The sequence below is a fragment of the Oncorhynchus tshawytscha genome, linkage group LG06 (genome assembly GCF_018296145.1).
Source record: "Oncorhynchus tshawytscha isolate Ot180627B linkage group LG06, Otsh_v2.0, whole genome shotgun sequence".
NCBI classification, from domain to species: domain Eukaryota; kingdom Metazoa; phylum Chordata; class Actinopteri; order Salmoniformes; family Salmonidae; genus Oncorhynchus; species Oncorhynchus tshawytscha.
Genome location: NC_056434.1, coordinates 73,943,465 through 73,959,637, shown reverse-complemented (window position 1 = coordinate 73,959,637; position 16,173 = coordinate 73,943,465). Strand labels below are relative to the sequence as shown.

At 41.5% G+C, this 16,173-nt stretch overlaps 1 protein-coding gene across 2 annotated transcripts in view; it reads right to left on the bottom strand.

The window, feature by feature from the left end:
• The window catches only part of LOC112253074 (carbohydrate sulfotransferase 15), a 35,382-nt gene extending 26,648 nt beyond the window's left edge, over positions 1-8,734 (bottom strand). For both annotated transcript variants that reach the window (XM_024424967.2, XM_024424966.2), the window contains exon 1: positions 8,518-8,734. The gene's annotated coding sequence lies outside the window, so the exon portion shown is untranslated. The remainder of the gene's footprint in view (positions 1-8,517) is intronic.
• Between the last annotated feature and the right edge of the window lie 7,439 nt (positions 8,735-16,173).

The window sequence follows — 16,173 nt, the reverse complement described above, 5'->3', positions numbered from 1 at the left end:
AACACAGTTGAACACAGTATGACAGCACCAGATCCTACTCCCTCTGATCTGGCAGACTCACTAAACACAAATTCTTTGTTTGTAAATTATGAGTGTGACCCTGGCTACCTGTAAAAACAAATGTTTTTAATTATTGTACCTTCTGGTTTGCTGAATTTAAGGAATGTTAAATTTTTTGTACTTTTACTGTTGATACTTAAGTATATTTTAGCAACTACATTTACTTTTGATACTAAAGTATTTTTAAAACCAAATACTTTTACTCAAGTAGTATTTTACTAGATGACTTTTAATTAAGTCTTTTTCTATTAAGGTATCTTTACTTGAACTCAAGTATGACAATTAGGTACTTTTTCCACCACTGGGGGTCATTCATTTGGGCACAGAAGACAAACAGTTTTTTACATTATTTTGAAAGCTGCCCAGAGAGGACGTTGTGGCAACTCATTCTACTCGGAGGCTCCAGTATACAATAAAGTACATTTCCCAGCATTACCTCTATAAGGAACCTCTATAAGCACACATTAGCAACACCTGATCTGGTGCAGTGATTGTGTGTCCCTAACATGGGGAAAGTAGTCCGTTAAATATTTGGGCGCAGAACCATGAATACTCCTGTAAACCAAACCCAGTCTAATCTGGGACACTGTAGCCTCAACAGGCAGCCAGTTCAGTTCCTGAAAGCAGCTCCTGCCTATGTGAGTATGTGGACTCACCTTCAATACTACCCTGATCAGCTTGTTCTGGGCTATCTGGAGCTTGCCCTTCATAAGCTTAGAGAAGTCCCCAGACCAGGAAGTACTAGCGTAGTCAAAATGGTATTGAATAAGGGCAGTGGCTAGTACTTTCATGGAGCCCTTATCAAGCAGCTTGGACTTTCTAGCCAAAAACTCAGTCCTAACATTAACCTTCCCTAGCACTTTAGTAGCCATGCTCACACCTCCCAAGCTTCCATCAAGGATGCATCCTAGGTAGCTAACAGAGGTTTTAGTAGTCAGCACCTCACCCCTTAATTTCAGAGGACCTACTGTACTCAATTCAGGTCTGGATCCAAAAAGAATTGCCTCAGTTTTACCTAAGTTCAGAGATGGTGCATTATGTCCAAGCCATTTGCTAATGTTCGTAAGTCTGTGCTAAATATGCTCTCCAACATAGTTTTACTTTCGTGAGACACAGGAAGTGTCGAGTCATCCGCATAAAGGAAAAGACGGCAAGAACAAGCATCTTTCATATCGTTAATAGACAGTAAAAACAGTAGAGGCCCAAGCAAGCTCCCCTGCGGAATGTCACAACTCATTGGTTTTGCCTGAGACAGTGAACCATTAACCTCTACTACTTGCTCCCTTCCTGATAAATAGGACTTTACCCAGCCTAGAGGGAAACTGCTTAACCCCAGTGCCTCCAGTTTGGAGATTAGGAGACAGTGGTTAACTGTATCAAAGGCCTTCTGTACGTCAAGCAGTACCGTTCCACACAGATTCACTTCATCAATCTCTTTCCTGATGAAGTCAGTCAAATAAAGTAGACATGAATCAGTGGAGTATGTTTTTCTAAAACCAGACTGAAAATCATTAATTAGACTTTGTTTGTTGACATGTATTAATACACTTGCTCATGTAAAACTCTATCCAGGATCTTTGATGTTATACTGAGGATAGATACAGGCTTATAATTCCCAGGTTCAGACCTTATCCCTTTCTTATACAGAGGTATAACTTTAGTGTGTTTAATGTCCCTGGGAAAGATGCCTAATTCAAAAGAGAGGTTAATGATATGTGTAATACAAGGGCCAATTTGCTCAGCAGAATCTATAAGAAACCTTGCAGGAATGTTATCCTGGCCTGTGACTTTGGAGCGTTTAAACTCTGCTAGCATACTGGCTATACCTTTGCAAAAGAAAAAGAGTTTGGCTGAACCCCTAACTCGGCATAATACTTCTTGACTTGGTCATCCCCATACAAACCAGAACTGGTGGGCAGCTTGCTAGCCAGCTTACTGGCAACAGAAGTAAAAAAAAAAAAAAAATTTAAAAAAGAAGTTAAATTTATTGGCAACCTCTGCTTTTTCATATACCATCTCCCCCCTGATGTTGAGCCTAATACTCTTTTGTTTATTTTTGGTGGTACTACTACAGCCTAGTTAAATTATTTCCCAAACCTTTTAGGGTCTTTTCTTTTCAATGATTTTATCAGCAAAGTAACCCCTTTTAGCTTCATCCATCCTGCTCTGTGCTTCATCCATCCTGCTCTGTGCTTCATCCATCCTGCTCTGTGCTTCATCCATCCTGCTCTGTGCTTCATCCATCCTGCTCTGTGCTTCATCCATCCTGCTCTGTGCTTCATCCATCCTGCTCTGTGCTTCATTTCTGTGACGTTTATATAGGACAAAATCATGCTGCTCTTGAGAGTTCTTACATTTGGCCTTATTCCTTGCTTGGATAGATTCTAGAATCTCATGATTAAACCAAGGGCTAGATCTCCACTTTATTCTGACCTGTCTAATAGGAGCAATCACATTCACCTCACCAAGGAATCCACATTTAAAGGCTTCCCAGGCACTGTCTACCCCTACACTATCCAGCACAGGTGACCAGTCAATTTTAGCCACTTAAACATTTCAACACAGTATTTTTTGAGTCCTCTGATTCTAACAGTTTTGTGACACTTAAATGTATCTTTAAAAACTCTCCTTGTGCAAAATGTAATAAATTGATCACTGATTCCATATACTATTACTCCACTCTGCTATATTTTGGATTTATCAGACACTAATATTAAGTCAATCATACTTTGCACTGTTTCAGATACCCTGGTGGGATCTATTATCAATTGGGTCTGAGTAAGTGATCTACAGAAGTGCATAAAGACATTGCGGGATGTGCTATCCTTTTTGCAAACATCATTATTGAAATCCCCAAACAAAATGATTTCCTTCACCAGGGAATCATTACAATTTGACAACAATTTCAAGACCTTCATTGAATGCAATCTGATTGGGCAGCCAGTAACACACCAAACAAAATCGGCTTGGTTTTGGGAAGGCAAATATCCAACCAGACAATCTCCAGCTTACTATCATTGCACTGTTTGCAAGGATAACTTTATTGTGAGTAGGCATTTCATTGTATTGTGAAGCTTAAAATGCTGTATTATAAATAAACTTTGATTTGATTCGTTTTGTGGACATGAGGCAGTCGCGGTCACGCAACCAGGCAACCCTGCCTGTGAACTTCAAAACCAGTGTCTGCCCTCAGCCCAATTGGGAATTTCCTATTGGTGTAACGGTCTAAGAGATTGGTTGCTCCTGTGGGAGACCTAGGTTCATATCCCATATGTTACATTAGCTTGAACACATGTTTACAATATACAGTACTGTTCAAAAGAAAACAGAGAGGTGAACTATCAATTCATATAATTTATTTGCATAGATTAAACATTCTATCAAATCAATTGAACAAGCAGTGAACATAAATAATTGCAGGAAATTTGTTTTAAAACAGCCATAAAATCAAGCTTTTGGTGTGGTGTATTCATACATCTCAATAAACTATAACCTACATACATTATTACCTCCAACTTGGCCCAATTCACATTTCCAATTGCCCACCCTGACATACCAAGCTAGAACGGCCCTGCGTCTCAACCTATAGCCAATGTAGGCTAAATATCACAAGCAGGGCTACAGCAACTTCCAGAGAGTCAGGCTCCTTGGGCTATGCAGTGGCCACTCTGGTTGGGGTGTCCATGGCAGAACGGTGTAACCAAGTGGTCACATATCATTCTGGGTTCCACTGCGCAAGATGAACGTCAAGGCAGACACACAGTGAATTTGGATTTTTTTGTAATGTTCTGATTGGCCAAAGTGGTCAAGACTCCGACGGGCCTCCACATTGCACACATGTAGTCTATAGTTCTTCATCATTCTCGCCACCATCAGAGAGAATACAGGGAAGAAACCACCATTTACCTCTAGGCTACTATACATATTTATTTAGTTTGTGATTCTATCATTTTTCATGGAATTTTTGTGGTAATTAAATAGAATTTATTTAGAATTTATCCGAATACATTTTCCAGAAATAGTTTTACCAGCACTGTGTATTCTATAATTGAAAAAAAGTGAGGGAGCGTCACTCCTCCGCAATTTGGCAGCACTACACCCCTGGTATTTACAGCCTTCACAAAGATCTGCTTTGGGCAGGATTGACTACAGGAAAGGAGAAGGAAATAAAATACGACAGAGAGTGTGTTCTCTATAAATCATGCCATTATTTCAGATAAAATATGACATTAAAAAGTACTCTTCCCTCTCTCTCCCAATACTCCGTCTCCTTTACCCCTTCTACATTTCTCCTTCCTCTCACATTGACTGACTATAGACAACTCTTGCCTGACTTTGTTGTGCAGTCCATCTCTCTCTTAATACTCAGTCGTTCCAGAGACTTGGCAAAGCAGTTAAAGAGGAGAGTAAGAAAGTGAACTAATCCGGTCTACATGTTTACCACTTCCAGATGAATGTCTTGTTCAGAACACTCTGTGAGGGGAGACCGGTAGTAGACCAGAGAAGCTTCTTCTCTGGGATTGGGAAAGAGATGGCACAAAAAACACTGAACCATTGCAAAAGAGAGGAATCCCATTCTGGTAGGGGAGATTTGTGATATGTATTGTGCAAAACAATAAGTAAAAACTAGGCTTTGTGGTAAAAAGGACTGGAACGCTTTGGAATAACAGCACACCGTTCATCACCCTCTATTGAGAATAAGTGCATCCAGGTAGAGAACATAGCCTTAGGCCTGGCCCAGAGTAAGTCTTGTTAGATGTTGGCAGGGACATAGCCTTAGGCCTGGCCCAGAGTAAGTCTGGTTAGATGTTGGCAGGGACATAGCCTTAGGCCTGGCCCAGAGTAAGTCTGGTTAGATGTTGGCAGGGACATAGACTTAGGCCTGGCCCAGAGTAAGTCTGGTTAGATGTTGGCAGGGACATAGCCTTAGGCCTGGCCCAGAGTAAGTCTGGTTAGATGTTGGCAGGGACATACTCTGGGCCAGGCCTAAGGCTATGTCCCTGCCAACATCTAACCAGACTTACTCTGGGCCAGGCCTAAGGCTAAGTCTGGTTAGATGTTGGCAGGGACATAGCCTTAGGCCTGGCCCAGAGTAAGTCTGGTTAGATGTTGGGGAATCAAAATGTGTTCTTAGAAGAACACAGAGATCTGTAAGTCTGATTAATTTACCTCATTGGTTCAGATTAGGTTTCCTTTTTCCACCATTATTTTTGTTACAGAGAAAGATTCACTACTGAAATATATCAACATCAGGCTATTTTCTCTCATTTCTGAAAATGTAATGAACATGTAACCACAAAAATATTTCCCCAATATTTTAACTTCTGACATTTATTGGAGGGTTGTGTCTGTAAGTCAATGAACTCGCAACACCATTGACACGGTTTGAATATCTATGCAACCAAAGACTCTTACTGGCAGCAACTATTACATTAGCAGAAGGGTTCCCAAACTGGTGTAACAACCCCGATTCTATGAACCAAGCGCAACCCCATTTTCAAATCAGGTGACCCCACATGGGGTCGTGACCGCTAGTTTGGGAAAATGGGGCCTTGAAAGGAGTCTATAAGACCCATATTGTATGTCCATGTCCTATCACTCGAGAGATAAGGATAACTAGCCTAGTGTTGTAAGAGTCATTCCCAGAAGACACTGTTTTCACAAGTTCAGGGCAGCAGGTCATTGCAGTCCAGTGCTGAGACATCTGGCACCAAGCTGTGGTTTTGAGCTAAGATCTGTATGGCTTCTATTGAAGTGTGGGACCATTGCACGGTGCTTTAATGTTATTAAAACTTCATAACAAACAAGGTTGTTGAAAGGTTCCTCCTACTGTTTAACAGGTGCATTTTCAGTGAGGGGGAAAGAGGACAGGGACCAATGGGGATAGGAGGTATACAGAAGCTGTGGAACTATGACTGAATGGGGGAAAAGCATAACATGGCAACAGACAAACCACTGTAAAATAGATTACAAGTATCTAGAGCCATAAATGTAGATATATGTCTCTGTATCTATCTATTCAAAGTAATGTATTTTATGGGGGGGCATATCATGGAATCCTGTGGTTAGATGTACCGTGAATGGCCTGAAACAGCAGATAGCAAATACACTAAATCTTTGTTATGGCCCACAGAAGATAAATGATGTCAGCACAGCCTATTAAATGTGAGTAGCCCTTGGAGAATAGACTTTCTCTGCCTGATCACTAACTGGGCATCGATCAAGTCAATCAATAGCTGCCATGGAGGAAGGGGTGGGGCTTGCGTTAGCATTACCCATAAAACAACAGATAACGATCTTCATGACTCAAAAACAAGTCAAGGCGTCAGGCTAATATGCCTACTCCTCCACTGAGCCCATCAATCCGAGGATGTAGCTACAGTATATGGATAGAAACGAGCAGAAGCTCTCCAAGGAGGTCTACTGTACTACAGCACTCTATGAAGCTGGCACTGTTTAGAGGCAAAGCCTCACGCAGAAGATATAAAGTAACAGTGATGTTGAAGCTTCCATCAGGAAGTCTATCTATTATTTCACCTGTCATCTCCTTCTCCCTGGACTAGTGTCAGCAGTGTGGTTGGCTGGTCTTACTGTGAAACTGCTGAGACACACAGACTGTCATCACCACTGTTGTGGTTCTGAGCGTGGATCCTGGATTGTGCATGCACGCACGCACACACAAAATCTATTCCTAAAATGACAAAGTATTTTTTCCCCCAATTTGGCCTTGGCGGCAGGGTAAAAGCTTCCCCATAGCGTTCTCTCTTTTCATGCTTTCAACATGACCAAAGTGTACAACATAGTGCCAAGAGAAACACAGCCTTGGCGTCTCAAAAGCTCCAGACTTTTGCTCAGCCTATTGGTGACCACAAAACCTCTAGTCCAGTGAGTCAGCCTCCAGGGTAGGGCACAAACTTGGAAAAACAGTAACCGGGGAGACCGAGTTACGAAAAGGTCCTTCAACCTCAACCACCCACCTCTCCCCAACCCCGACCCACCGCTTGCTCAAAGGCACTTTAAGCATAAGTCAACATGAGTCCACAGAGACAGGTTTATCCAAAGGTCATCTGTCTACCTACCATGGCCTCATGTCAGAGCACTGAGCAATAGCCTAGACAGGAGGGGGAGAGAAAACGTCAGAAGGAAACAGTGGGCACTCTGACATCTGGCAGATCGACAGATTGAATCAGTGGTACAGACATCAAACACCTCTGGATGCCAGTGGATGATTCATACAATATTGTATTGCCATCCTACCTGACGTGTGTGTGTGTGTAGTCAGATATAATGTAATGAAACAATTAAATTGTGAGAGAAGATACTACATTTCTGATGTGCCGAGAAATTCATTTGTTAATTCCACCTCATGGAATAGCCTTTTCTGGTTTAGTCTCTGGTGGACTAGAAGAGGATTCGACCCCCAGGAATGACACAGACATTCTACAGCAGTTCACTGAGGAAAAAGAAGTCTGCCTCAGAAAAAGAGCATTCTGACACAGCTCCTATCTGAGCAAGCACCTCTATAATACATTCCACTCAACACAGAAGTTTAGTTTTGATTTACATTCGGTTGAGTTGTCAACGACTGTGAATTCAATGTGAAATCAACAAAACATTTCACCATGTCATTGGATTTAGGTTCAAAGTTGAGTGAAAAAAAAGACGAAGTTCCCTTACATTGATGACTTTTTGCAAATCCAACCAGTTTTCCACTTCGATCATATTTAGTTTTAGGGTTGAAATGAAGTGGAAATAATGTTGATTACACCAGTTTATGCTCAGTGGCATGTGGAAATGCAATTTGGCATACAATTTGGCCCCAATAATGTGTTCGATATAATGTGTTAGTGGATGTAATCTTCAATTAATGGGTACACTTTTAGTTCAACCTGAGGGCAGCAGTTTGTCTTTATACGTCTTCTAATGCAATCTATTGTAGGAGTACATAGCCACAAAGCATTAAACTAATTGGCTGCTCTTTGTTTGTTGAAAATCTAGTTTGATTCCAAGATGAGAACATTAAAATGTTGACAATCACAAAAATGGTCACTGTCGCTAAAATATTGGCATGGGTGTAACAGGGTTATATTGGTGATTCAAGAAGAGTACTGTTACATGGGCATTGACATTTATTCAGGATAGGCTAATTTCCTAAACTTAATTTTCTGCAAAATGTTGAAGTTGGTTATCAGAAAGAAGTACATTGCCGGTTCCATTATTTATGTTGTTCATAAATGTCATCACAAGTTGGAGTGAAGGCTATAATATAGTACAACCACTGTGGATAGGGTAAATATTTCTAGGTGGAATAGCAGTACTCTACGAGAGAATGTTCTCATTACTAAGCCAAAGTAAGACCACAAACTTTGTTTGGTTTGCATATCGGGCAACAACGGTAAAATGTTGCCTACACATGCTGGTAATAACGAGTGGCCAAATTAAATTGCTGTTACTCACGTTCAAGATCCGATGAATCAATCAAAGCGATTTATTTGCGCGCTCTTCATGAACATTCCACATCCATTCTAGTAATACAAAATTAACTCAGTTTTGTCTCAATAAGGTAAGGTATACGAGTTTATACAGGCACATTATAATGAATTCACAACTGCGTTCTTTTGAATGGCACTCTATCAAACACTGGTTTTATAGCGCGGGCGTTTAGTGACTATCAAGCAAGGATCTAAGTGGGATCCTTCGGGTGTCCACACTCTGACGTCACCACATTGCAATTCAAATTCAACACGGTTAAATTAAGGTGACAGTTGAGGTTAGGGTTTGGGGTATGGACATCCCAAGGATCCCGGAAAGCAATAACCTATGAAGCATCTCGTCTCTCCAGATTATTATTATGATTGAGCTGCAAGAGTCTGAAGAGTGGAAGGGACCAAGGGAAGAGAGGATTTGGGTACTCGACAGCCGCAATAATCACAGCAATACAACGAACATTTCTACTGTAGGCGACACCAGTGTCTGCATTTCTAGCCCCTTCTACTATCCTTCATTGAAAAGCTGCAGACTGATTACATCTAGTTATGATGCAAACTATGTTCATAAATTAAGGTTGGCAGAAATATGTAGAGACATTTTCAAAAAGACCGACAATACCATCAAAAAACACGGAATTTCAAAATAAAAAAAGATTCAAATTTATCAGGCATTCCTGCCAATATACAGGCTCTGACCAGCCTCGCCATAAGCAATTCCAACACTGCTAAATGTTACTAAATATCATCTAGACATAAGTATTCATGCTGCATTCATAACCAAGTGGGAAGGTGGTAATTACCCTTCTTTTAAAAATCAAAGAGCAAATTGTAATCAAATAAGCTTTTTTTAGAGCAATGCCATAAAATAACCACTTTATGGCCTCAGAAGAATCATAGATGGGATGGTTCTTTAAAAAGTCCAAACAAAATCAAAACCAGAAATGTTTCAGCCCTCCTGTAGGGTTTTACATATTTCCCAGACTGCCTTCCGAGTGAATTCTAGAGTTACCAGTATCACCCATGACTGTGCTGGCTAGTGACAGAGATGTGCTTGTTGCGTTCATTCATTTTCAGTCCTGTGGCTTTCACCAAGTGAGACCTTGGGTGAATATGTTGTGATAAAATGGTACTATATAAAACAATACAATTTCCCTAGATATTCTGTTGAGGGCCTAGTTTTACCCTAATACAGTGACCTGAAACTTATGTTTTACAGATGTCATCAGGCCTGTAACTCACATTATGCCTTTTGAAATCCATCTAGATTGGGGATATTCAACATTTGACATTTTTATTCAACTGCAACTTGCTTCAGAATGTTGGCCAGGGTTGGGAAGACTAAGTTAAACGTCTAAACTGGAACAACCATTTCAGTAACGGGTACAATAAGTCTAAGTAACAGATTGGAATAGTTTAGAAAATGTTATTTATATTTGAGTAGCATAATATTATTTAATCAATCAATGTACATGCAAAAACATACTGTAGATATTGAAAGAAACTATTTAAAAAATCTACTTGCAATAAAGCATACTGGGAAATATGATAATTATGGGCATGGTTTAAGTTCATCTGTGGTTATGAAAACCAACACTGTGGTTCTTTTAAACCACTGAGTGTTAGTTTAACTCTTTATAGTGTTGATTTGCCTCTTGAATCAACACTACAAATGTTACACTGAAATATCAACACTAGTTATCACTGACCAATTTGCTTGTGTGCTAATAAAGGGACACATCTGCAGGCTTCCAGCGTTTCAATAACCTTTTAGAATTCTGAAGAACCACCAATGCCACGTCCAAGAACCCCAAACTTAACTCAAAGGTGCTTTATCGGGCAAGAGTTATCCAAGGAACCTTAAGATCTGAGGAAGAATCATTTAAGAAACTTAATTTGCAGTTGTGAATTCGTAAATACGAGTTAAGTGCATTCGCGTAATGAACTGGGAAACACCATCAAAAATTGAGGTCATTAGAAGACGTGTGATTGTTTTGCTTTTTTCCCCCACAAAAAGCTGCTTTCACTTTCTAAACCAAATGGAAGATGAACAGAATACATTTTGTATCATCAATTTGTATATTGTTCTTACCATTATCAACACCTGCTGAAGAGGCTGCCATTGTTGTTGTCTTTTTTACTGACAAATTACGTCAAAGGTGGAAGTAGGAATCTGGGAGCACAGGGATTATAAACAAGTTTCCCACTAGTAACTAACAGTTGGAGGGGCGTTCAAGTGGACATTTTCCAGTCGTATACCGGTATATGATATGTCACAAACACAGCATTATTGGAACCTCCCCCATAGCCACACCTTGGATTATACCATGACCCAAGTGGAGACTGTTTAATTCTACATTAATTAAACAGTCTCCACTTGGGTCATGGTATAATCCTATGGGGCGGCAGGCAGCCCAGTGGTTTAGAGCGTTGGACTAGTAACCGAAGGTTGCAAGATAGAATCCCTGAGCTGACAAGGTTCAAATCTGTCGTTCTGTCCCTTAACCCACTGTTCCTAGGCTGTCATTGAAAATATGAATTTGTTCTTAACTGACTTGCCTAGTTAAATAAAAACATTCATGTGCTAGTCAGAACTAGGAAACTGAGAAATGTCTGACTTGCTAACTGGTTGAACACGGCACGTGAATAACTACAACCAAATTGTAAATGTCAGAGTTTCCTAGTTACAACTAGCACGTGAACGCAGCTTCAGCAAAAATACATAATCAGGTAAAATACTATTTTCTTAAATAAAGTGAACTACTTTAAGACAGAAGTTATAGGAAGGAGGATGGCTGGGAATATACCATAATCATCTAGCAATCCAAAATTTGCGCGTTCAAATCGTGTTGTCGACAACTGTAGCTTTTTAGCTACGCCTTCCCCTAACCTTTATTCTAATCTTAACCCAATTCACCTAACCTTTTACGTAAATTCTTCTTGTTGTTAGTTTTCTTATCTCCTTTGTTGTTGACACAACAAGCAACCTTGTCTCAGAAAAAGATGTATATCACTATATGCCGATAATACTAATGATAAGTTACGTCATCCAATTCGTATGTTATTGTATGACCGTATTATAACTTACCCCCTCTAATTCATATGATATTGTGTGACCATTATTCCATTCATAATGTAACCTAACATAAAGCAATGTACCAACCTAAATAGAGGGGAACAGATTTACGTACCAAATCTTCTGAACTGCCCTGAGACTAGGTTGTGGAGGGAGAAGGTAGAAACTGAATAAGCAACTGACCTTGATACATCTGAGAAAATGAGATTGTAAAGGCCAAGGCAGCTTTTTACTGCAATTTGGCTGTCAAATTATTTATTTCTTTATAGTCTAAAACACTAGTCCTAACTCCTTTTTTTGGGTAGGCACAAAACTACTTTCATACTTCCATTCATTTTTGTTTTTAATTGGCTACCTTCAGACAGGTACCGTGACACTTATCGGGGCCGTAGAACGAAACGGAGAACACCATCGTGTTTGTGAGTCTCCCCTTAAAAGTAGGTCAAACCATTTGAATGCTATAGATGTTTTCGTGAGAAGACCGATTTTTGGGATGTCTCATGGTCTAACATCGCTCTTGCTCTGCCACCTTTCACCACAGATGTCTCATGGTCTAACATCGCTCTTGCTCTGCCACCTTTCACTACAGATGTCTCATGGTCTAACATCGCTCTTGCTCTGCCACCTTTCACCACAGATGTCTCATGGTCTAACATCGCTCTTGCTCTGCCACCTTTCACTACAGATGTCTCATGGTCTAACATCGCTCTTGCTCTGCCACCTTTCACCACAGATGTCTCATGGTCTAACATCGCTCTTGCTCTGCCACCTTTCACCACAGATGTCTCATGGTCTAACATCGCTCTGGCTCTGCCACCTTTCACTACAGATGTCTCATGGTCTAACATCGCTCTGGCTCTGCCACCTTTCACTACAGATGTCTCATGGTCTGACTAACATCGCTCTGGCTCTGCCACCTTTCACTACAGATGTCTCATGGTCTAACATCGCTCTTGCTCTGCCACCTTTCACTACAGATGTCTCATGGTCTGACTAACATCGCTCTGGCTCTGCCACCTTTCACTACAGATGTCTCATGGTCTAACATCGCTCTGGCTCTGCCACCTTTCACTACAGATGTCTCATGGTCTGACTAACATCGCTCTGGCTCTGCCACCTTTCACTACAGATGTCTCATGGTCTAACATCGCTCTGGCTCTGCCACCTTTCACTACAGATGTCTCATGGTCTGACTAACATCGCTCTGGCTCTGCCACCTTTCACCACAGATGTCTCATGGTCTGACTAACATCGCTCTGGCTCTGCCACCTTTCACTACAGATGTCTCATGGTCTAACATCGCTCTGGCTCTGCCACCTTTCACTACAGATGTCTCATGGTCTGACTAACATCGCTCTGGCTCTGCCACCTTTCACTACAGATGTCTCATGGTCTGACTAACATCGCTCTGGCTCTGCCACCTTTCACTACAGATGTCTCATGGTCTGACTAACATCGCTCTGGCTCTGCCACCTTTCACTACAGATGTCTCATGGTCTGACTAACATCGCTCTGGCTCTGCCACCTTTCACTACAGATGTCTCATGGTCTGACTAACATCGCTCTGGCTCTGCCACCTTTCACTACAGATGTCTCATGGTCTGACTAACATCGCTCTGGCTCTGCCACCTTTCACTACAGATGTCTCATGGTCTGACTAACATCGCTCTGGCTCTGCCACCTTTCACCACAGATGTCTCATGGTCTGACTAACATCGCTCTTGCTCTGCCACCTTTCACTACAGATGTCTCATGGTCTGACTAACATCGCTCTGGCTCTGCCACCTTTCACTACAGATGTCTCATGGTCTGACTAACATCGCTCTGGCTCTGCCACCTTTCACTACAGATGTCTCATGGTCTGACTAACATCGCTCTGGCTCTGCCACCTTTCACTACAGATGTCTCATGGTCTGCTAACACCTTTGCTCTGCCACCTTTCACTACAGATGTCTCATGGTCTGACTAACATCGCTCTGGCTCTGCCACCTTTCACTACAGATGTCTCATGGTCTGACTAACATCGCTCTGGCTCTGCCACCTTTCACTACAGATGTCTCATGGTCTGACTAACATCGCTCTGGCTCTGCCACCTTTCACTACAGATGTCTCATGGTCTGACTAACATCGCTCTGGCTCTGCCACCTTTCACTACAGATGTCTCATGGTCTGACTAACATCGCTCTGGCTCTGCCACCTTTCACTACAGATGTCTCATGGTCTGACTAACATCGCTCTGGCTCTGCCACCTTTCACTACAGATGTCTCATGGTCTGACTAACATCGCTCTGGCTCTGCCACCTTTCACTACAGATGTCTCATGGTCTGACTAACATCGCTCTGGCTCTGCCACCTTTCACTACAGATGTCTCATGGTCTGACTAACATCGCTCTGGCACTGCCACCTTTCACTACAGATGTCTCATGGTCTGACTAACATCGCTCTGGCTCTGCCACCTTTCACTACAGATGTCTCATGGTCTGACTAACATCGCTCTGGCACTGCCACCTTTCACTACAGATGTCTCATGGTCTGACTAACATCGCTATGGCTCTGCCACCTTTCACTACAGATGTCTCATGGTCTGACTAACATCGCTCTGGCTCTGCCACCTTTCCCTACAGATGCGGTGGATTGAGACGCATCAAATGCAAAAAAGCTGATATCTGTCTTAAACTGACAGATTTGGATGGTGATTGTTTTGTTATGTAACTTAGATTGTGTAGATGCAAAGCCTCACGCTGAAGATATAAAGTAAGTGATGTTGAAGCTTCCATCAGGAAGTCCATCTATCATTTCACCTGTCATCTCCTTCTCCCTGGACTAGTGTCAGCAGTGTGGTTGGCTGGTTTTATTGTGAAACTGCTTAGACACACAGACTGTCATCACCACTGTTGTGGTTCTGAGCGTGGATCCTGGCGTGCGCATGAACACACTCAATTTGGCCTTGGCGGCAGGGTAAGCTTCACCATAGCAATCTCTTGTTTCATGCTTTCGACATGACCAAAGTGTACACCATAGTTTCAAGAGAAAAACACCCTTGGTGTCTCAAAGAAATAATAGAAAAATAAAACACATCATAATAAAAGTAATAATCAATACATAATGAGTAACGATAAATTGGCTATACCCACAGGGTTCCAGTACCGAGTCGATGTGCAGGGGTACGAGGTAATTGAGGTAGATATGTAAATATAACTCGTCCCACTGGGCACACACTGGTTGAAGCAACGTTTTTTTCCAGGTAATTTCAATGAAATTACGTTGAACCAACATGGAATAGATGTTGAATTGACGTCTGTGCCCAGTGGGGTAAGGCCTAAGGCTTTTTGCTGATATACTGTATAATTTGTAGCATACACTCTCCTAGGAAATTAAACAGTAGTTCACCATAGCCATCCACATAGAACAAAAGGATCCTCATCACAGCAATCGATTTTCATTACATGCCAAATTGCATAGAACATTAAAGTGGCTTCCAGACAAGAGATTGCAATGAAATCTCTTCGGATGAGACTGTAGTCTTGCAGTGGTGATGAAAGCCATGCTTATACATCTGTATCCAGCACATAACATATTTTAGAGGACCCGGTGAAGCTTGTCCGTTTGACTACAGTCATGTTCCTATAACGGTAACCTGTTATGATCTCCACAGACTGAAATATGACAAACAACCTTTCAACCGTCAGCTGACGTGTACTTCACATCACATTGCAGCTAATTGAAACACACTGTGTGGTGTTCAGGGAACACAAGAGAAGATTCACTACCCACACGTTTCGACTACTACTTTGAATCTACATGGTCACATAAGACATGGCGATATCACGGTGAGACGAGTGAATTATGAACTGTGTCATACAGAGGCTGTTAGGATTTAGACCTGCCTTTAAAGTGATGTGATTAGCATTCTATTCCATCATCAGACGTCAAAAGGCTCTAGTGTGCAAATAGGCAAATACAGTCAGTTGTGTTATACAGCAACTGTATAAGACAACTAGACTGAATAGACTTGTAAGGAAGGCAGGTTCCATTTTGACAGGCAGCGTTGACTGAGCAGGGGGTGAAATGTACACCCAACCCATGTTAAGGTTCATGTATGACATGGACCATACCACTCACATTGTTGGAGATGGCATGTCTAGAAGACTAGATTAGGGGAATAGAGACATCGGAGGAGGGAGTTACAATGACCTTTGACTGTAAGAGGACCATCATCATCATCTGTGTTTTGGATTCCATAAGAACTCTAATAACGTATTTAACATGGTCTCTTTTGCCTTCAAAGGCCATATGAAGCAGGGATGCTATTTAGATTTGGAGAGAAACAACTAGAATGATTGAAAATATTCCCAGAATCCCCTGGTTTTTAATTGGAATCAGAGACCAATCAATCCTCTTGACATAATATGACATTCTGTGACAAACAGTGTTATGTAGAAGTGGACGATTGTAGGGTAAATGATACTGAGTGTTGTTGTTAGAGACTGCTAACATTTATTGTGATGAGTCATTGAAATGCTCTATTAATTAAGCTATATGCAGGGTTG